The sequence below is a fragment of the Euprymna scolopes genome, chromosome 14 (genome assembly GCF_053919585.1).
Source record: "Euprymna scolopes isolate OS-2025 chromosome 14, ASM5391958v1, whole genome shotgun sequence".
NCBI classification, from domain to species: Eukaryota; Metazoa; Mollusca; class Cephalopoda; order Sepiida; family Sepiolidae; genus Euprymna; species Euprymna scolopes.
The window spans coordinates 106,466,506-106,489,117 of record NC_136495.1 but is presented as its reverse complement, the minus strand read 5'-3'; the positions used below and the strand labels follow the sequence as shown (position 1 = coordinate 106,489,117).

The window sequence follows — 22,612 nt, the reverse complement described above, 5'->3', positions numbered from 1 at the left end:
GATTTTTTTTTCCAGACGAGTCGAATAGACGTTTCGCATGAGCCTCACGTGCGGAAGCGTATTTCACATGCCTTAGTTCTACACCTCCGTGCGTGCCGTACCACCCTCCACCATCCAGCATCCCTACCCCACCACGGCTGACGATAGAAACGCGCGTGCAGACGCACGTGTCATACTATTTCACCTCCCAACGCTTACACACACACACACACACACACACACACACACACACACACACACACACACACACACACCGTTTCTGCGTTTTTTTAATAATTGTCATTTTCAGCCCTTGGAGATGAGGCCGTCAGCGCTCGAAGTCTTAAGAATGTCGTGATGAATATATTTAAAAAATTTCTGTTAGGCCGCCATTTTTTTTTCTCTCTTGATTTTTTTATTTGAAAAGAAAAGAATAAAAAGCAAATTGTAAAAAAAACGAATAAACAATTTTTCTATTCATTCGTTTTCTTAGTTCATTCATCCAGAGTCGTTCGTTCGATGTAGTGATGTCACCGCCGAGTCTTTTCCTTCCTCAGCTAAATCTCCCTTAAAATTCCTCGCTTCTTTGCCTTCCATCTTCATCACTACCGACGTCTAGCAACCCCGTTCCGATTCGTTTACCCGAATGTTGTCAGTCATCTGTGCAATATCGGTTTGTTCAATGCATTTTCTTAGGCGTTCATTTTTTGAATATTTTTCATTCATTTCAAAGGAGAAATACTTTACGACTGAGAAAATTTTTATTTTTTTATTTTTATTTTTTTCCACATTAAAAAAAAACGACCCTGTTGTCTAACTCTGTTCTGTAGGGAGGCATAGTAAATAGTTACTCTTTCCATCTATATCTCTGTGTTTCTTTTACTGCCCTGTTTGTAAATCGCATTTCCCTTTTTTACGTTATTATTTTTTATTCTTATGCCTTTTAAAAAAAAATTCTTTCTTTTCCTTTTCTTTTTTAGTTGTATTTTCCTTTCTTTTTCTTTTCTTTTTTTGTAATTGTCCTTTCATATTTCATATTGGTCTTTTTCTGTTTTTCTGTTTTCTTTTCTTTTTTCATTTCTCATTTTTAACTGTCGTTTTCTAGACCTTTCTTTTTTTTTACTTTTTAAAAAAAAAATTGTATTTCCTTTTTTATCTTTTCATTTCTATGTCTTTCTATTTTCCTTTCTTTTTAATTCATTTCTTTCTTTATTCTTTCTTTTTTTAATTGCATTTCCATCTATTTCTTTCTCCTTTCATTTTAATGCTTTCTTTTTTCTCTCCTATGTCTGTTTTAATTGTATCTTCCATTATTTCTTTTTTTCATGTACATGTATTCCTTGCAGTTTCTTTTAAAATTGTATTTCCCTTTCCTCTTTTTTTCTATATTTAAATTTTTTCGTTTATTCTTTGCTTTCTCTTTTTAATTGTACAGTCTTCAGTTTTTATTCTTCCTATCCCTTTCATTTTCCTTTTAATTTCTCTTTTTGTTCCCTCATTTCTTTTTCTTTCTATGTCTTTCTGTTTCCTTTTCCTTCTTGTTTATTTTTTATTGCTATTTTTCTTTCATTCTATTTTTATTTCCATATCTTCTTTTTTCTTTCCATTTTTTACTTTTTAATTATTTTTCTATCATTCTATTTTTCTTTCCATATTTTCTTTTTTCTTTTCATTTTTTACTTTTTTAATTATTCTTCTTTCATTCAATTTTTCTTTCCATATTTTCTTTTTTCTTTTCGTTTTTTACTTTTATAATTATATTTCTTTCACTCTATTTTTCTTTCCATATCTTCTTTTTTCTTTTCATTTTTTACTTTTTTAATTCTTCTTCTTTCATTCTGTTTTTCTTTCCATATCTTCTTTTTCCTTTTCATTTACTTTTTTAATTATTTTTCTTTCACTCTATTTTTCTTTCCATATCTTCTTTTTTCTTTTCGTTTTTTCATTTTTTAATTATTTTCTTTCATTCTATTTTTCTTTCCATATCTTCTTTTTTCTTTTCGTTTTTTACTTTTTTAATTATTTTTCTTTCATCTTATTTTTCTTCCCATATCTTCTTTTTTCTTTTCATTTTTTCATTTTTTAATTATTTTTCTTTCATTCTATTTTTCTTTCCATATCTTCTTTTTTCTTTTCATTTTTTACTTTTTTAATTATTTTTCTTTCATTCTATTTTTCTTTCCATATCTTCTTTTTTCTTTTCATTTTTTCATTTTTTAATTGTTTTCTTTCATTCTATTTTTCTTTCCATATCTTCTTTTTTCTTTTCATTTTTTACTTTTTTAATTATTTTTCTTTCATTCTATTTTTCTTTCCATATCTTCTTTTTTCTTTTCATTTTTTCATTTTTTAATTATTTTTCTTTCATTCTATTTTTCTTTCCATATCTTCTTTTTTCTTTTCGTATTTTACTTTTTTAATTATTTTTCTTTCATTCTATTTTTCTTTCCATATCTTCCTTTTTCTTTCCATTTTTTACTTTTTTAATTATTTTTCTTTCATTCTATTTTTCTTTCCATATCTTTTTTTTTCTTTTCGTTTTTTACTTTTATAATTATTTTTCTTTCATTCTATTTTTCTTTCCATATCTTCTTTTTTCTTTTCATTTTTTCATTTTTTAATTATTTTTCTTTCATTCTATTTTTCTTTCCATATCTTCTTTTTTCTTTCCATTTTTTACTTTTTTAATTATTTTTCTTTCATTCTATTTTTCTTTCCATATCTTCTTTTTTCTTTTCATTTTTTCATTTTTTAATTATTTTTACTTTCATTCTATTTTTCTTTCCATATCTTCTTTTTTTCTTTTCGTTTTTCCTTTTTTAATTATTTTTCTTTCATTCTATTTTTCTTTTCATATCTTCTTTTTCTTTTCGTTTTTTACATTTTTAATTATTTTTCTTTCATTCAATTTTTCTTTCCATGTCTTCTTTTTTCTTTTCGTTTTTACTTTTTTAATTTTTTTACTTTCATTCTATTTTTCTTTTCATATCTTCTTTTTTTCTTTTCGTGTTTTGTTTCCCCTTTTTAATTGTCATCTTCTCAGTCATATTTTCTTGCTATGTTGTTATTTTTTCTTTTTTTCGATTTCTCTTTTTTATGTCTTTCGCCTATTCCTTTTTTCTTTCTGTGCCTTTCTTTATTTTCGGTGTTTTTTTTATTTTCTCTTTATTATTGGATTCTGTTTCCTTCTTTCTTTTTCGTTTTTTCTTTCTTTATTTTCGTCTTTTACTTTATCATTTTAAATTGTATTTCTGTTCTTGCTTTCCTTTTTTGTTTCTGTGTCTTTCGTTTTTCATTTCGTTTCTCATCATTTACTTCCATCTTGCATTCTTCATTTTTACTATTTATTCCTTTTCTTGTCCCCATTCTTTACCCTCCACTCTGTTTTCATTTCCTATATTTCTATTTCTATTCTGTTACTTTCGCACTCTATGTTTCCTTTTCTATTTCATTCAAGCTTTTTTTCTTATTTTGTTTGACTTTCTATTCTAGATTTTTTTACTTTTGTATTCTTTTCTTTTATTTCTTCAGATTTATGATTTTTTACTGTTTTTGCTGTTTATTGTTTCCTTCTATACCTTTTTCAATCAGTATTTTTTGTAACAGAGCGCGCATGAGCATTGGTAAGATAATCAGCAGCAGGCAAAGGATAGCTGGCTATCGTAAAAGATTAACAGCAGCAGCCATTAAAATATGTATGCAAATTAGCAAGTGTGTGCCATCTTGCGTCACAAGCAAAGGAGAAACATACACCAAGCAAGTTGAGACAGGGGCAGGATGTAAATACAAGGGAGAGAAAGTGCTGGCTCATGGGCAGCGCGGGGTGGCTCGCAGAAGGACATTTCAAAAATTACATGTGTGTACTAAAATACATTGAAAGGTAATGAAATGTGTTGTTTTGGAAAAAAAACATGAATAAATCCATTCCACATGAAAAAAGTTGCTGAGTCGGATTTTTATTTCCTTATCTATTTGTTTGTTTCTTTGCGACAGTGCTAGACAACGTTTGGGTCCGAAAGATGTTAAATGTTCCGATATAGTGTAATTTCATTTTTTTTCTTTCTTCATCTGTTTCTTTAAATTTTACTGGATTTGTTTTTATTTTTCTGTTTTTGTTTTTAAATTTCTGTTTGCCTTTCATTCTTCTGGTTTATTACGTATTTTTGTCTTTTCTTTACGTCTTTATATTTATTTTCTTTTTGTACTTTTTGTCTGTCAATTTTCATTTACTTAATTTTTCCTTTTCCCGTGTGTTTCTTTTATTTTCTTCCATGTATTATTATATTTTCTTTTTATTCTGTCTTTCACGTACTTCCGTTTATTCTTTTTTACTTCTTATTTCTTCTATCTATCTTTCTCGAATTTTCTGTTCTCTTTTACTCATTTCTTCGTTGTCTGTTTCTGTCGTTCTTTTCCTTTTTCATCTTGATTTTGTTTTCTATTTTATTTTATTTTTCTTTCCTTCTATTTCATCTCTTTTTTTTGGGGGGGTACTCCCCCCCTTTTATTCCTTCTATATCTCTTTTGCTATCTAATCTCATTTATTATTCTCTCTCTTTCTCTATCTTTTCTTTTCGTTCATTTCTCCGCATTTTTGTTTTATTTTCTGCTTATTTTTTATTTCCATTTAATAGTTTCTTCTGTTTTGCCTTTTCTTTGCATTTTAATACGTTTTTTCATTAAGAATTTCTAATTTCTCTTCTTTCTTCTTTTTTGTCGTTCTCCTGTTCGACGTCTTTATGTTTTTAATTGTATTATTCTTCTCTTTATTTACATTGTTTTTTAGTCTCTCTTTTCCATATTTCTTTTTCTTTTCGTTTTTATTCAATTTTTCATTTCTGGTATTTTCATTATATTTCACATTTCTTTCCACTATCTTCTGTATAATCATTTAAGTGATTTAAACAATGATTAATAGTTTCTTAATGAAATTCATTTCATCCTTAATCGTTATTGATATTGATGTTATTGATATGTGAGTGCGCGTATTTAATAATAATAATAATAATAATAATAATAATAATAATAATAATAATAATATGCAACAAGAGACACGGAAGAAACAAACAAGATAGAAAAAGAGACGAGGACAGAAAAAAATGGGAAGAGAAACAGCTACACGGACGATTCATAAGGATTACAAAAGAAAAGGCAAACGAAAACACTTGGAAATGGCTGTAAAAAAAAAGGAAACCTTAACAGGGAAATCGAATCGCTGATAACAGCTGCACGAGATAACGCAATTAGAACCAACTACATCAAAGCAAGGTCGACAAGACACAAGAAAACAGCAGATGCAGACTCTGCGGACACAGAGACGAAACAGTAAACCACATAATAATTGAATGCAACAGACTATCCCGAAGAGAATATAAATAATAGACACGATCAAACGGAGAAGGCAATTATGCTAACAATTGCATATTGAACATACAGATAAATGATACAAGTATAAACCGGCAGCACTACTGGAAAATGAAAGCAACAATATCCTATGGGACATGGATATACAAACGGATAAACCCATCCAATAAAGACGACCGGATGTCATTATAGTTAACAAGAAGGAAAAGGCCTGCCAGATGGTAGATTTTGTCGTTCTAGCAGACCACAGAGTGAAGATTTAAGCGAATTAGAGGCGGAGTAAATACACGGAATTGGCCAGAGAGCTCAAAGGGATCTAGGAAATGAAGAAAATAAAAATAGCACCATTAATAGTAGAAGCTAGGAACGATACAAAAAAACTCTGAAAAAATGAATAGGAGAGATTGGAATCAGAGGGATGACCGAGAAAATGTAACGAATTTCAATAATGAAAACTGCGTAAATATTAAGGAAAAACTTATATGTGGAGACTAACACGACACATAAACTACACACAAGCAAGCGGCTACAGATGTAAAACACAAAGGAACATTACATGAAATCATGAAAATTGAAACTGTATAAATGAAAAAAAAAAACGCCCCACTTTTTTTCCTGTGAGTGTCACCATAAACAGGCACCACACACAAATAATGAGGGTCAAGGTTGAGGGAAAGAACGAGAAGAGAAAGCAGTAGCAAAACCACCGCTGGAAATGTGAAAAAAGGACTGTGACCTTGGGGAGACTTATTGCCACCCAAATTCCAGTGAAGACCAATGGTCGCCGTCAACGAGAAATCAATGGTAAACGGCTGTTGCGATAACGCAAATTCTTTTGCAAAGGATATCGATAGAGGTGGAGAGTACCGGAAATCTGGGGAGACTTGTCGTCACTCAGACTCCAGAGAACACCAAAGTTATTCTCAAAGAGCAATCATTGATGATGACTTGTGTGGCTACTTCTATTGAGTAAATAATAATAATAATAATAATAATAATAATAATAATAATAATAATAATAATGATAATTGTTATTATTATTATTATTATTATTATTATTATTATTATTATTATTATTAAAAGAGAACCACAAAATCCTATGGGTAATGGACATACAGACAGAAAAACCCATCCAAGCAACAAGACCGAATGTCGTAATAACTAACAAGAAAGAAAAGTCCTGCCGAATCGTAGACTTTGCTGTCCCAGCTGACCAGAGGGTGAGTATGAAAGAAAAGGAGAAACGGAGCAAATACACAGAGCTAGCCAGAAAGTTAAAAGATATTTGGATGATGAAGAAAATAATACCGATAATAATAGGAGCACTAAGAACAATTCCGAAAAACTTTTATAAAAGAATGGCAGAAACTAGAATCAGAGGAATGGCTGCAAGAATTCAACGACTAACGATAATAAAAACGGCTATTTTCTTCCCCGGAAAACGGAAAATTTTAAGGAAACCCCTTGAATGCGGAGAATAATACAAGTATACAATAAAACAAAGAAGCGTTACAGGGAATAAGACTGAAGCTGCATGTCTACTATTTTTTTCTTCCCCGGAAAATTTTATACACCTGATGTGAATTTGATTATATATATTGATTCATTTTTCTTTTTTTTATATACCTGTTTCCTTTTTCATTTTTCTCTTTGTTATATTTTTCCATATTTATCCATTTTTCTTCTTTTTTATACCTGTTTCCTTTTTAGTTTTTAAAATCTTTTCTATATCTAGCATTTTTTCTTTTTTTTATATACCTGTTTCCTTTTTAGTTTTTAAAAATTTTCTATATCTAGCAATTTTTCTTTGTTATACATACTTGTTTCCTTTTTAGTTTTTTAAAATTTTCTATATCAAGCAATTTTTCTTTTTTTTATATATATCTGTTTCCTTTTTGGTTTTTTAAAATTTTCTATATCTAGCAATTTTTCTTTTTTATATACCTGTTTCCTTTTTAGTTTTTAAAAATTTTCTATATCTAGCAATTTTCCTTTTTTTTATATATACCTGTTTCCTTTTTGTTTTTTTTAAATTTTCTATATCTAGCAATTTTTCTTTTTTATATACCTGTTTCCTTTTTAGTTTTTAAAAATGTTCTATATCTAGCAATTTTTCTTTTTTTATATACCTGTTTCCTTTTTAGTTTTTTAAAATTTTCTATATCTAGCAATTTTTCTTTTTTATATACCTGTTTCCTTTTTAGTTTTTTTAAATTTTCTATATCTAGCAATTATTCTTTTTTTTATATATACCAGTTTCCTTTTTGGTTTTTTTAAATTTTCTATATCTAGCAATTTTTCTTTTTTTATATACCTGTTTCCTTTTTAGTTTTTTAAAATTTTCTATATCTAGCAATTTTTCTTTTTTTATATACCTGTTTCCTTTTTAGTTTTTTAAAATTTTCTATATCTAGCAATTTTTCTTTTTTTTATATATACCTGTTTCCTTTTTAGTTTTTTAAAATTTTCTATATCTAGCAATTTTTCTTTTTATATATATACCTGTTTCCCTTTTAGTTTTTTTAAATTTTCTATATCTAGCAATTTTTCTTTTTTATATACCTGTTTCCTTTTTAGTTTTTTAAAATTTTCTATATCTAGCAATTTTTCTTTTTTTTATATACCTGTTTCCTTTTTAGTTTTTTAAAATTTTCTATATCTAGCAATTTTTCTTTTTTTTATACATACCTGTTTCCTTTTTGGTTTTTTTAAATTTTCTATATCTAGCAATTTTTCTTTTTTTATATACCTGTTTCCTTTTTAGTTTTTTTTAAATTTTCTATATCTAGCAATTTTTCTTTTTTTATATACCTGTTTCCTTTTTAGTTTTTTAAAATTTTCTATATCTAGCAATTTTTCTTTTTTTTATATATACCTGTTTCCTTTTTCTTTTTTTAAAATTTTCTATATCTAGCAATTTTTCTTTTTTATATACCTGTTTCCTTTTTAGTTTTTAAAAATTTTCTATATCTAGCAATTTTTCTTTTTTATATACCTGTTTCCTTTTTAGTTTTTTAAAATTTTCTATATCTAGCAATTTTTCTTTTTTCTATATACCTGTTTCCTTTTTCATGTTCTTTTTTGTTTGTTTTTGCACAGAAGTACAAAAATCAAAAAAAGAAAAGAAAAAAGAAGATAAACAGGCGTTTGAATTCATCCTTCATTATGATTTCTTTCTTTTATTCATTCTTTCTAAATTCACCTGTCAATTCGTCTTTTATCTTTCGTTCATTGTCCGCTTCGTCTTTCTTTTAATCGTTTTGTTTTTGTCGTTTCCTATCAATCAATTTCATCCTTTGTGTTATTTCCTTCTTAATTCCACTTTTTAATTCTTGTTTCCTTCGTCTTTACTTTCTTCCTTATATTTTCTTTATTTCTTAAACCTTCCTTTCTATTTACTTTTATCTTTCTTTCATTACAACTTCTTTTTTTTCTTCCTTTCATTTTTATCACGGCATCCTTTTATATCCTCGTTCTCTTTTGCTCCGTGGTTTTCTTCACTATATATCATCTATTGAATCTTTTTTATATCCCTGTCTTTTCTCATAATTTTTTTTATCATTCTTGTTTTTTTTATGCTCAGTATAAATTCTTTTTATATCGCATTTATTCCCTTGATTTTTCCTTAATTTCTTTGCGACTTTTCGTTTTCTCCTGTAATAATCTTAGCTTCATTTGTGTGCGCGTATTTTCCACTCTGTTTTCTCGTTCCTGTGCATATTTGTTGTCTTTGCGTGTCATGTGGTGTGTGTGTGTGTGTGTGTGTGTGTGTGGTCGCACGTCTGCGCTTGTGTCAGTGTGAGTCTTCACGCACATTTTGGAAAAGAATCTGAACACTTGGAGGTTTGGGGGAAGACATGAGATTACGTAGAACTCGATTAATTATATATTTCGCACCGAATGTATTTGCTGATTATTGCTGGAGGGAAGCGGCGTAAAATGTTGGGAACACTTTACAAATTGCCATTACTTTCATGAGTATTTTTGTCGACACCAACAATGGCTACGAACGTCTGAATAGTTTCATTCTTTCCAGAATCTCTCATCTCCGAACCTTTTCATTTACACTATTATGACTAGTAGTAGCACTAATAGTAATAGAATGATTATTATTAGTAGCAGCAGGAGGATGGAAGATGATAACGAAGGAGTAGCAGTAATAATCGTCTCTATTTTCTTGCCTGCATGTGCAGGTAGCGATAAACCCAAGTTCGCTTTTAATATGGAGAATATCCAGCTCTCATAAACGGGCACTCTGCTAAAACAACAAAAAAAAAAACAACATTTTAGTTGCCTTAATTTGGAAGTAAGTTATAGCAACCTTCTGAGTCGAATAGAGTATTTTCGGAAAGAAATTAAATTGAATTGGCCTTCATTTATTTAAGAATATAGTGGCAATTTAAATGGCTATTCAAAACGGCCTTCACCAACCCTGACACTGTGGCTTCCCGATTTTTAAAAGATGTATGAAAAACCATAAATAAATGAGAGGGTTAAATTGAATTTATGAATATCAGGAAACATATATGTATATAAAAAAGGAATAAATAAGGATATAAAAAAAGATTTTAAGGAAGAACGTTAAGGCAGAAGAGAAAATAAAAAATGATGGACGAAATAGATAATATATAAAAAGACCGACGAAAAAACTAGGAATCAGATATTATTATTATTATTATCATTATTATTATTATTATTATTATTATTGTTGTTGGCTCACAAGGAGCTTTCACACAGGTTGTCAAGGATCTCTCCTTGAAGACAACCTGTGGTGTTCCCTGGAAGCTGAGTCTCCCCAGGTTTCCAGTATTCTCCACCTCTTTCGATAACATTCGCAAATGACTTTGCATTATCTCAACAGCCGTTTATCATTGATTTCTCGCTGACAGCAGCCATTGGTCTATTTGAATTTGAGTGAAAATAAGCCTCTCCAAGGTCCCAATTCTCTTCGCACTTGTCTAGCGGAAGTGTGGTCAGCGTTCTCTCCTGGGTCTTTCCATTCTCCTTGACCCTTCTCGATTATTTGGCATCATTCTTAGGAGGCGGTGATGGGGCAATGGGGAGAGGGGATAGAGAACTTATAGATATGCAGCTTCAATGTTCTTGGTTCCATTATTATTATTATTATTATTATTATTATTATTATTATTATTATTATTTTATACTCACTGGAAGTTTTCACAAAGGTCATCACCAGAGGTAACTCATTGATAATAATCGGTGGTGTTCTCTGGAGTTTGGATGACTACAATTCTCCTCATATGTTCACTGCTGTATATCTCTTCTGATAATCATGCCATTGATTTGTGTTACCGCAACAACTGCTTACCATTGATTTCTCGCTTGAAACATCTAGTCGTCTTTATTATTTGTATTTGTATATTTTTCTACTCACTGGCACAGGGCATCATCAAAGATTAATCACTGATAATTATTGGTGGTGTACACTGGAAGCTGGGTGATAAAAAGTCTCCCTAGATTTCAACTACTACCATATCTTTGGTAAGCTTTGTAAAGAAATTTGCATCATCACAACAGCCGATTGCCATTGGCATCTCGTTGGTAATTATCATTGATAATCACTAGGATTTGGGTGGCAATAAGCTTGCTCAAGGTCCCAGTTCTCTCCGCATTCCTCCAGTTGGGGGATGTTTGGTGCTTTCTCTCCTCGTTCTGTCCGCCGTATGAACCCTTTTCGACTATTTCGTATGGTGCCAGTTGATACCGGCACTCTAAATTTGTTTGCGGTGAGCAGGTAGGGGGTAATTTACGATTATTATTATTATTATTATTATTATTATTATCATTATTATTATTATTGTTGTTGTTGTTGTCGTTGTTGTTGTCTCACATCGAGCTTTCACACAAATCATCAAAGATCTGATTGGAAACCTGTGGTGTTCTCTGGAAGCTTAGTGTGAATAAGTCTCCCCAGACGTTCAGCTCTCTTCGCCTCCTTCGCTAGCATTTGCAAATAAATTTGCGTCATCGCAACAACCTCTTACCATTGATTACTCACTGGCAGTGGACATTGTTCGATACTGGAATTCGAGTGCCACTAAGCCACCCCTTATGTCCCAGTTCCCTTTGCGCTTGTCCAGCGTAGGTCTGGTCAGCGCTCTCTCCTCAGTCTTTCCATCCTCCCGGACCCTTTTCGGCTCTTTGGTATCACTTTCTTTTTTTTTGGGGGGGGGTGATGAGACTATGCGAGGGCAAACAGGATGGGGGTGTAGAACTTGTAGATATGCAGCTTCAGTGTTCTCCATTCTCTGTAACGCTTCTTCATTATGTTATATACTTGTATTATTCTCCACATGAAGGGTTTCTCTTAATATTTTAAAAACAATATTATATCTTATGACATTTAAATCAGATGCATTCTAGAGAAGACAATGGAAGTGGTCCGTAATCTCTAAGTGGCTTTTCAAGTTAAAGAAGCCATGGAAACCAAAACTGCTTAAAAACTTCAAATATATTAAATTTTAATCAAATTTACATCAGGTGTATAACATTTTCCGGGGAAGAAAATAGAAATTATTATGATTCTTTACGTGACGAATATCAACGTGTCTCCATTTTTAAATGACCAATAATGACAGAAGCTCTTTAAAACCTGACATACGTAATATCAGATTTTAATGATATTTAAATCATATTCACAATCTGAGAATTTCTTCAATTTTGCAAATTCTTCTGACTATATTAAACGGGTAAACAGGAGAAAGGGGCTATTAAAATGTGATAAAAAACCCAAAACAAAACAAATAAACAAGCAAAAAACACATACACACATTGGGAATATGCAATACAGTGTTCAACTGTACTTGTCTCTCCACGAGGGCAGAGTTAGACACGGTCGGTCCAGAGTTGTAAGCTATGTCTAGTTTCAGAACAGTTTCCGATGGTTAATTGTTCTATACAAGTCCTGGAGGTGACTGCTTCTCAGTAAACAATTCTCGAATTGGAATCCACAGAGCTAAAGATTCTTCCCGTGTTGACACGAAAAAAACACAAGCTAAGTTGCTATAGAAAAGGTTTAATATACGTAAGAGAAACCCAACGTAATCTAAATAAAAGAATATATGAACACAAAAGAGATGTAAAAAACAACAATACACTCGACGCCATATTTTGTCACATCATGGAAAACGACCACCATTTTGATTTTAACAAAGCGACTTTCCTTAAACACATACATAACAGATCCAAACGACGTTTAATTGAGTCAGCTATAATCTCCCATTCCAGCAGTGTAATTAAGCAAAGAAAAGTTTTTTTCCACATTGCTCCCTATCTGTCGGAAATAATTATTAAAGAGAACAATTTAGACACAGGTTAACCTCGAAATATATATATATATATATATATATATATATATATATATATATATATATATAGATAGATATTAAAAAATCCATTCGTAAATTCACTTCATTTTATTATTTCATTTTACTTATTTACTGTATTATATTTTATCAGCGTCTATTTTTAGACCCCGTTTTATCACCTATTCTTATTTTTAGACGCCATCCACAGTTACTACGCTATTTTATCCCAATTCAATTATCTCTAATTAAAAAAAAAAACCCTTCGTAATCTCGTTTCATTTTATTTACTTAATCTATCACGGTTATATTTCCAGACGCAATCCTTTTAATCTCTACGATATTTTAACTTTTAGACGTAATCCACTACTCTAGTTTACTCTAATTTATTTTCTCTAATCATAATATATATATATATATATATATATATATATATGCATGTATATAGACATCTAATTTACATAAGAAAAACACGTTGATCTCCCCCATCATTATATATAGCCCCAAATATTCCGACTCTCTCGTCAATGACCATCCCTCTGGAAAAAGCCCACATAAATCCATAAATCGGGCGAAACGTTGAATATTCAGGTCCAATCACCTCCATTTTATTTCATATATATATACATATATATATATATATACATATATATATATATACATATCCATATATACATATCCATATATACATATATATATATACATATATATATATACATATATATACATATATATACATACATATATATACATATATATACATATATATACATACATATATATACATATATATACATATATATACATACATATATATACATATATATATATATATATATATAAAAACAGGAGAATCGTGGCTAAGAACTTAAATGACCTGGTTAAGTAATATACTGATATTTAATACTTATTTGAATGAATGAATTAATATTAATTATTTCTTATAGTTTTTTGCTTTAAATACATATCATTAATAATTCTATGGATAATAATAAATTATACAGAAAAATAAATCTCTAATACATAATTAACTTACTTACTAAGATAAATTCAGTAAACGTCTATTGCTTATGCTAAATTCTGTCCTCTTCAGACGCCAAACAGGGGTCATATTAGTTGCACTTACTTTAGGCGTTTGTAACATTTGTCGCTACTTGTAATTTTGATCACCAGGCAGAATATTATTTGTTTGGTATCTTTTTTTTTTCTAATAAAGCTACTGTTTTGATGCCGTTCTATGGTGATCAGCTCACGTCGTCTCCCTGACCTGAGAACGATCATGACATTTTATTGTATTTTATTTATTTGATCGAAATATCCGAATATCCTTCAGCAGATCTCGCTGGAAACATGTTGAGTTACAGACTGGATCTTTTCACTGGCCGTGTTCATTGTAAATTATAACAATCGTAACAAAGTGCGGTCGCATGAAGCAAATGCCCAGCCGTGGGCGCATAAAAAAGACTATAAAAACAGTTACGTTACGAAGGTGGGTGACCTCACGATCGAAACGAGAAGTCACGCGTGACGGAAGAATGAGGAAATAAATATCGAATGAAATGAGGAAAAGAGTCGAGTTATTCCCTATACCTTGTGACGTAATCTGTTACACCGTGCTGGGTCTATGTATGTAAAATGTTTACTACGTTGCACTATTTGTTATAAAGAAAATCCAAAGGAAGAAAAGTACAGTATAACCCCGGGATGCGGTGGCCCTAGGATACGGTTTTGTCAGGTTACGATGTTTTTGTCCGGCCCCTGGTTACGGTATTTTCCTCGCCTTACACTGTTATTTATAATGTTATTTGATTATATTCATGTGTATTATATACTGTACTGTATTTTGATACTAATTTTAAATGCCGTATCCCGAGGTTCTGCGGTATAGGGAAGGGAAAAAAAGATACAGATGAAAATAAAAGAAAGAAATAAAGAAAAAAAGGATGAAGGTAGAAAAGAGGAACACAGGAGAGAAAAATAAAGCGAGTAAAAGGGGAAAAGCTAAGCAAAGAAAGGTAGATAGAAAGACAGATAAAAGGAAAACTTCAGAAAGAGAAGGAAAAAAAGAGAGGAAATGTAGGAAGAATAAACAGGATTCGTATTATTTGAATTGTTTAGATCATTGTCCTCACCTTGAGTGTTATTTTCACAATGTTTCAGCCGATGTAACCTCTGACCTTCTTCAAATGTCTTTCGTCGAACTCAGAAGTATCTCTATCGATCTTGGAAATCTGCATTGCGTTTCAGAAAAAAAAAAAAACCACAAGGGTAAAATGCTCTCGTTCCGTCAGCCATGATTAGGTAGAAATTAATCCTTAAAGGGTTCTGGGCTTTCGGGCCAGGATCAAAGCGTAGTATCTGTTCTGATATTCCACTTAACTTTTTTGGTCTCGGTTAGTGGAGAAGTCCTTTATCACTAATACATTTTTTTTTATTTTTGTTACTAAACAGAGTGCCCCTTTGTGACGAGTTGGTTTCTCCCCACATTAAAAACCGACCTTGTGTGTCTAACTTTGCCCTCGTGGGGGAGATAAGTATACATCAAAACCACATCAACAAAAGAAGGTATTCTGATTATCGCCGGGAGATTGAGCGTTCAACCCCCAGAAGAGTGTTAATTATACAAGTTTTTACCACGTACTTTATCCGTTTGAGTTTGCAGAGCTCCGCGCTGACTAAATATTGAATAGAAGTAATTCGTAGAAGATATGCAAGCAACAGACGTCAGCGGTGAGGAAAGCGTTCATTTCAACTGGGGTGAAACACGGATCTGATCGTCGTCGATGGGAACAGAGAAGCTTGGTTTAGAGGTGTTAAAAATAATAAGCCATTTTCGTACGATTATATAATAGATGAGCTGAAATATTTACTGGAGTTAATTGTTGGTTGTCCATCGTGTTAGAAGAAGACTTTGTTTTGACAAATCATGTGTTTTTAGCGGTGGTTGCGCAACACTAGGCTGGAGACACAGGATCTGGCACAATGCAGTTAATTACGTGAATGAATATTGAACATTTTATATATATATATATATATTCATATATATATTCATACATATATATATATTCATATATATATATATATATATATATATATATATATATATATATATTAGAATATCTATTACATAGGGTTATTATTGATTAAAAAATAATTAATTTCTAGACAAAAAGAAGACAATTTAGAAAATGAGATTGCCAGCGACCGATTTAATTGCAATTTAGTTTGGACATGTGCGAATGTAATTATTATTTTTTAATTAGTCGTATTTTTAGCTTGTATCATGCTTTCTATTTTATAGCTATTAAAATAAAGGGTACTTCTGCAGTTTAAATCCCGTTTTCCGTGAGTCTCCATCGGCAACGCTCAGTAACCGACGAAAATCGCTGGATTATATCTAGCGGATAGAAGTCAATACAAAAACGAAAAAAACAAACAAAAAAACAAAACAAAAACCCAACCCAAACAATAAAAAAAAACAATCTGCTGTAATACATTCATCAAAATTACTGGCTTTATTTATTGATTTTTTTTTTAACCGTTTTTTTTTGTTTGTTTTTCTGGTAATAGAAGTTTTGTTTCTTTGATTTATTAAACAATTTTTTTTTGTTTTCAGGAACAAAGAACAAATAATTTTTGTTATTATTTATTTATTTATTTATTTATTTATTTTTTTGTATGCAATTTTTGATTTTTTTTAATTAATGAAAAAGTATTTGTTTTGTTTTAAGGAACCAAAACAGTTTCTTTTTATTTTTGGGATCTATATATTTTTCGTAAAACTTTTCTTATTAGATCTGATATCGTCGTAGGTTGTGCGTTCCGTAACCCACAAATATATTAAGCTAAAATCGTATTGTATTCGAAGATGGGATCGCTGCAAAAAAGTGCCATAGAGCGAGGAGGTTCAATGTCTACACTAACCATTACTACACTTCCAGCCGAAACCGTCGGTTACGTTTCCATTGCTTTAGGTACACTATTGATTGCAGTTTGTGCGTCCCCTTTCGGTTGCCAGCAGCTGGTATTCTTGGCAAAACGTGAAGACCGTTTCCGGAGACTTCGTAATAGCTTCCAGCCTAGAATTGTTCATTTTCCTTCCTTGTCACAAGAATAAAGTCTTGATATTCTGCCTGTTCTTTTCTTTTTTTCTTTTTCTTTTGAAGCGCAATGAAAGCCTTCCCTTTCCTTTCTTTTCACCCTTGTAAATTCACCCTTGTCTGTTCGTCTGTTTGTCCGTTCGTCTTTCTGCATTTTTCTCAATACTTTTCTCAATAACTACGCTTTGGATTTATTGCACAAACATAAAACATAATATGAGTAAAAAAGTAACAGAACGGATTTTCCGGAAAAACTCCGATTGCCCCCCTAGGTGTGCATTTTGTGTTAACATGGCTAAAATTGACACTTTTATGCTTATTAAAAAAAAAAAATGATGCCTTGGATTTTTATAAAACTTTCTGAAAAGTTGTTAACTAATTGATTTCTATATAATTTTGTTCGCTTACGCTTCTCGATAACTCTTGAGTGTGCCCTCGGCCTCTTTTATGGCTGATAAAAGACTCCGTTTTGGGGGACTATTTTACCATATTTGTCGAAAATTTTTCTGTGTATGTTTATTTAGTAGTTTTGTATGGTGCTGAACTCAAATTTTATTATATTAAGGCCTTGGCGACTTTTGAAACTAAATGGGAGGGGTGGGGTAAATAATGGACTAAGTCATTTTTTTTTGCATGGTGCGGAATTCAAATTTATATATGTTAAGGACTAAAACTGCACCGTTTGTTCATTTTCATCAGGATTTAATGTCTAGTGGGGACTTTTGGGGCTAAATGTGTGTGTGTGTGTGGGGGGGGGTAAATGCTGAACTTAGTCATTTGTTTTATCTCTCGTTCAGGAGGACTATGCATGCTCCACTTGCCCCCCCCCCCACCAATTTGGTTTCGTCTGCTCGTTCGCGTCTCTTGTGTCTACTTAGTTTCTCAATGAATACGATCGCTTCGCATTTACCAGATCGATTTTCATTGTCCGCCGAGCATACCGAGGCGGACTCACGGAAAAAAAACAGGGTTTAAACTGCAGAAGTGCCAAATAAAGTAATGGTTGGTGACGCTAAGTGGCCCAAGTTCGAAACTAGTTTCTTCCATAAAATCACTTTAACTTAGAATGTAGGCAACTTTCACGGGGTCCCTCGTGCAAATAATCGATTTCTTTCTATAAAGAATTATCACTAGAAAAATATGGGGGAAACCAATGCCAACAATAGAATCTTTGGGTTCATACAATTATGAGGATGAATTAACTTTTTTCATAATTTTCGATTTCAACTACAGATTTATGGAGTATTGTTGCCACATCTGGGTAGGAGATGCTAGAAGCAACTTATTCTGCCTTGAGAGAGTACAAAATAGAATTCGTAGCTTAGTGGGGCATGTCCTTTTCTCTTCCCTACAACCTTTTTCCCACAGAAGGGACGTCGCGAGCCTGTCTTTGTTTTATCGTTACTTCCACGGCAAGTGCTCATCTGAGCTCCAGTCTCCGTCCCCACCTCGCTAATCTTTTTCGAAAAACACTCGACTAGCTGAAACCACTGTCAACAACTTTCCCCACTCTTTAACTGTGTCTAAATCAAAACGTAGATTTCATGAACAATGCTTCTTTCTTAGAACTGCATGACTGTGGAACTCTTTTTCCGTCTGCCTGCTTCCCAGCTGACTACAACTTGGTTGTCTTCAAGTCCAACATAAACAAATTCTTGATGAACCGCCCCCTTAAGTAATCCAATCTACCAAATATCTATTAATAACCACTACTACGATATTATACAATTGATTACTGTACACTCAATAACCCTTATGCTCGAGTCGCCTCAGGGCCTTGATAAATGGTGACTCCTATAAAAAAAAAGTATCGAAATTGTTTGTATTTTTAGATACACCACCTCTGAGTGAGGAAGTTCTTATAAACCTTCGCGATGATCCTTGCCCATGGACTTGTGAAGGATAGCTCTTAATTTACTATCTGTGATCGATAACGTTGACGTGTCTCAATAATCCATGCTGGCTCCAACACTCTTCCTGATCTGCATCAACGATCTCGCAGACGATATACTACGATCATTTGCCGACATCTATGCAGACAACACAATAATATGTGCCAACATTTTACTGACTGATAAAAACCTTTTTGATTCTTTCTCTTTTCCTACCTTGAATGTGTGCTATAATTGAGTAAAAATTGCTGGTTATCTTTAATCCTTCCAAAACAAAATATAATTTTTCTACGAAATACTCTCCGATCTCCACATAATACGAATGTAGGAAGCATACTTATTTGACAAACTTCTGGAAGTGACTTTCACTCCGGACCTACATCAAATCTGTTGCCAATGCCGCTGAGAAAATGGTTGGACCATTCTGCCGCACAAGAAAGTATTTCATTCCCGATGCAGTTCTCTAGCCAGATGCATTCTAAGATAAAGTAATTTTGCCACACCTGGGAGTGGTGCTGCTCAGAGTTTTCATTTTCTTCATTGATAGGATAGAAAACCAGCCTCGAAATCTAGTGAGCGGGGGCATTTTCAGTACATTACCCCCTCGTTCTTACAAAAGCGATGTAGCTAGTCTTTCTCCGCCTTATCGTCATTTTTATGGCCCTCAATCTATACCCCCTCCCTGCAAAACATTAAAAACAAGTACATTATCAAATAGGTACAACAACAGTGAATCTATCACTGCATAGAACTAAAAAAAACTTCCATGAGCAAAATTTCCTTCTTAGAACTCTCTGTCTATGGAACACAATACAACGGAACTGCTTCCAGCTGACTATAACATGATCGCTTCAATAAGATCTTATTTTTTTTAATTTTTGGACTCCTTTCAGGTGAGGCTTCATAATTTTTGTGAGGTCCGTGGCGCAGTGGATAGAGGCGTCGAGCCTCTACGGTTTCAGTTGAATATTGTGTAAAGATAGGGTTTTAATCCTGCCCCAGCAGGTCAGAGGATTAGTTTGTGAAAACGTGGGGAAACAACAACTAATGAAGGCAGTAATTACTGGGGATAAATAGTAAAACTTTCCCGTCTATTCCCGTCATTGTTAATCACGTGAAAAAGGCCGGAGGATGACCCTCAAGTATAAAAATAATTAGGAATCAGTCGATGTATATATTATGTCTTCCTCCGATATATTCGTTTCGTAATGTAAAAATTTAATTTAATAAGAAAATTTCATGAAATAATACTCCTATTATTGACTAACGTCAGCCTGGCTAGACAATGGATAACGTTTTTATGCACTAATCTCTACTATAATAAAAATAAATCATTGTGTGTGTGCGTGTGTGAGTTCGTTCCTTATGGACTCGAAAACGGCAGGACATATTTTTATGAAATTTCATACCAAGATACTTTATTTGCTTGGCAGTGTTCTCAAATAAGCCTTGTGTCGAATATGTCTTCGATAAGTATCTATAATCGAAAATAATCCGATGAAAGGAGGAACAAGCGATTTTGACCAAAGTTTAAACCTTACACAGCCTAGCATCATAAATGCACTTGTAAAGATGTATTACCACAGAAAACGAAAGGATTGCCATATAAAATCAACAGATCACGAGAGGGGCGCGTTCGAAATTAATGTTTAAAGCACCATTGAAGTGTGATGCTTGACTTTTGCATTTAAAACTTTAATTCAAGCCATGAAAATAATTTTATAAAATCAACAGTAGGTTCTCTACAGTGCAATGTTACCTACAATGTATTGTAGACTAAATCACTTCCTCCCAGTATATATCGATTGGTCTCCAACTTGATCAAGATTTGATTGACAAATGTGCGATTTCACCGATTCAATGACAATAAAAATATGGAATGTGAATCATTTGTTGACGGTTATTCAATTCCGGGCAGAGTTGTGTCACCCTGCGAGTGGCTAATAAAGACCACTCGAGTATAATAGTTTATAAGTTCGTCAGGTGAACTTTGGGATGGCACCTTGGCGATTGGCAACGATTGTCGCTACAGGGCATATTCTGATAATTTAGACAATAAGAATTTATTAAAATTGAACTTGAAAATAACCATGTGGTATTCGACTGAGAAGCATCCTCGTAGTATCATTTGCTTTTATCTAAAGTGTCAGCAGTTGTCAAGTCACAAAGATTACTCGAGGATAAGGGTATAATGAGTGGACTGCGAACGGAGAGACAACACCGTGGTGATTCGTAATAATGGTGATGATTGGCCAGTATTTGATTATTTAAGAAGGCGTCTCAACAAGAATTTGCTTACATTGGACTTGAAAACAGCCATCTTGTAGTCAACTGGGAGACTGGCCTGCAGTAGACAGGCAGTTCTAGACAATAATTTTTGTTAATAGAAGTTTTGTTTAGTTTCAAGTGGAGAAAGAGAAAGGAAAACTATTGGTAGCGATTGTAGGTAAACGAGTTTTTATTCTTATTTTTTATTCTATCTTGCCTTAATAGAGTTCAAAACCCGCTTCACAACATAATAGATGGATGCCCTTTTCTCTTCCCTGCAACTTATTTCCCAATAAAAGAGACGTCGCGAGCCTGTCTCCGCTCTATCGGTATTTTCATAGCAAGTCCTCGTATGAGTTCCAATCTATCACTATCCCTTGCCAAACTTTCACAAAAAAAAAAAAACACTCAACTAGTTACATCCACTATCAACAATTTCCTCCATTTTCTATTTCTTCCTAAATCGAAACAAAGCTTATTTCCTAAAATTGTCCGCCGGTGGAACAATGTGCTGCTGGCCTCCTTCCCGGTCGATGATGGCGTTCAAGTCCAATTTAAACAAGTTCTTGTTGAGCCGACCCCTTAAATAATCTAAATTCTACCCAATCTACAGAATTAACTATTAGCAAACTCGCATTTTACACTCATTAACCCTTAGCCTCGAATGGCCTTCGGGCCTTGGTAAGTGGTTACTCCCTTATAAAAAAAAGGATGGGACAATAAATTGAACCTCAGTTAAGCACCTGCCATGTATCTGACTATAGGGTAGAGAAAACTTAGCAACGTGTCTTCTGTAAGAAATCGGCAATAGGGAGTATACGAGCATCACTGGATATGAATGTTGGTTTAGTATTCTGTAAACCGATATTGTGTGATAAAACATTTTTTAATGATGCAAGCATCACGCAATCTTTAACCGCACTTCTTATGGCCAAATATTAATTAAATATATATGTAAAACGACCGGAAGCAATGATATGATCAGCAAAACGGAAGTAAGATATTTGGGGTTCAATATTGATGGCTCTATTCAGGCTTGACAGTCTTCTTTACTCTACTATTCTACATATAGCCAGAAATATATGAAATAGCTACATGGCTCTTGTAAGCGTACAGTTTTTGTAAGTTATAAATGTATAACAGCCATATAACTGCTTAACATATCGACATTGCTTAAGGTCGTCAATCCGACGGGCACCAAATGTCTCCACGTAATATAGACGTAAAAGTTAAAATTAGAAAACATCTATCAATCTACAAAGTGCTATTCTTACATTTTACGCATTACGACATAAAAATGAAGGAAGAGATGAGTCGTTATGGATTGTGATTCTAGCGTTTGCTGTAATATGATCGCACAGCACATTATCAGCTGAATAAGTGGAAATTATTCGTAAATTTATGTTTACTAATTCCCCCTATCTCTGCTCTATAATAAAGGTCAATGTGTATTTGTTTTTATAGATATATACCAGGGGCGTTCTGAAAGTAATGCCTCCTATTTTATTGTAAATTCCGCAACAATTTATACTCCCGAATTTATTTTTCTATGCATCGTCACAACCATTCTATGCATCGTCACAACCATTCTATGCATCGTCACAACCATTCTCAATGAAGTTTTGCCAGGATATCAATGACGCATCCTTACTTCTGTTGCACGTCTATATCAAAGGTTGTATTT

The 22,612-nt window shown here is 32.4% G+C and overlaps 2 long non-coding RNA genes across 3 annotated transcripts in view; both read right to left on the bottom strand.

Moving 5' to 3' along the window:
* The window catches only part of LOC145293206 (uncharacterized), a 1,032,236-nt gene that overhangs the window by 958,638 nt on the left and 50,986 nt on the right, over nucleotides 1-22,612 (bottom strand). The gene's annotated exons all lie outside the window — the stretch shown is intronic.
* Nucleotides 1,113-8,209, bottom strand: LOC145293204 (uncharacterized). Its single transcript, XR_013869684.1, has 2 exons — nucleotides 8,155-8,209; nucleotides 1,113-8,092 (listed from the first exon to the last, which is right to left on the bottom strand). It is a non-coding gene; the product is annotated as an uncharacterized LOC145293204 (long non-coding RNA).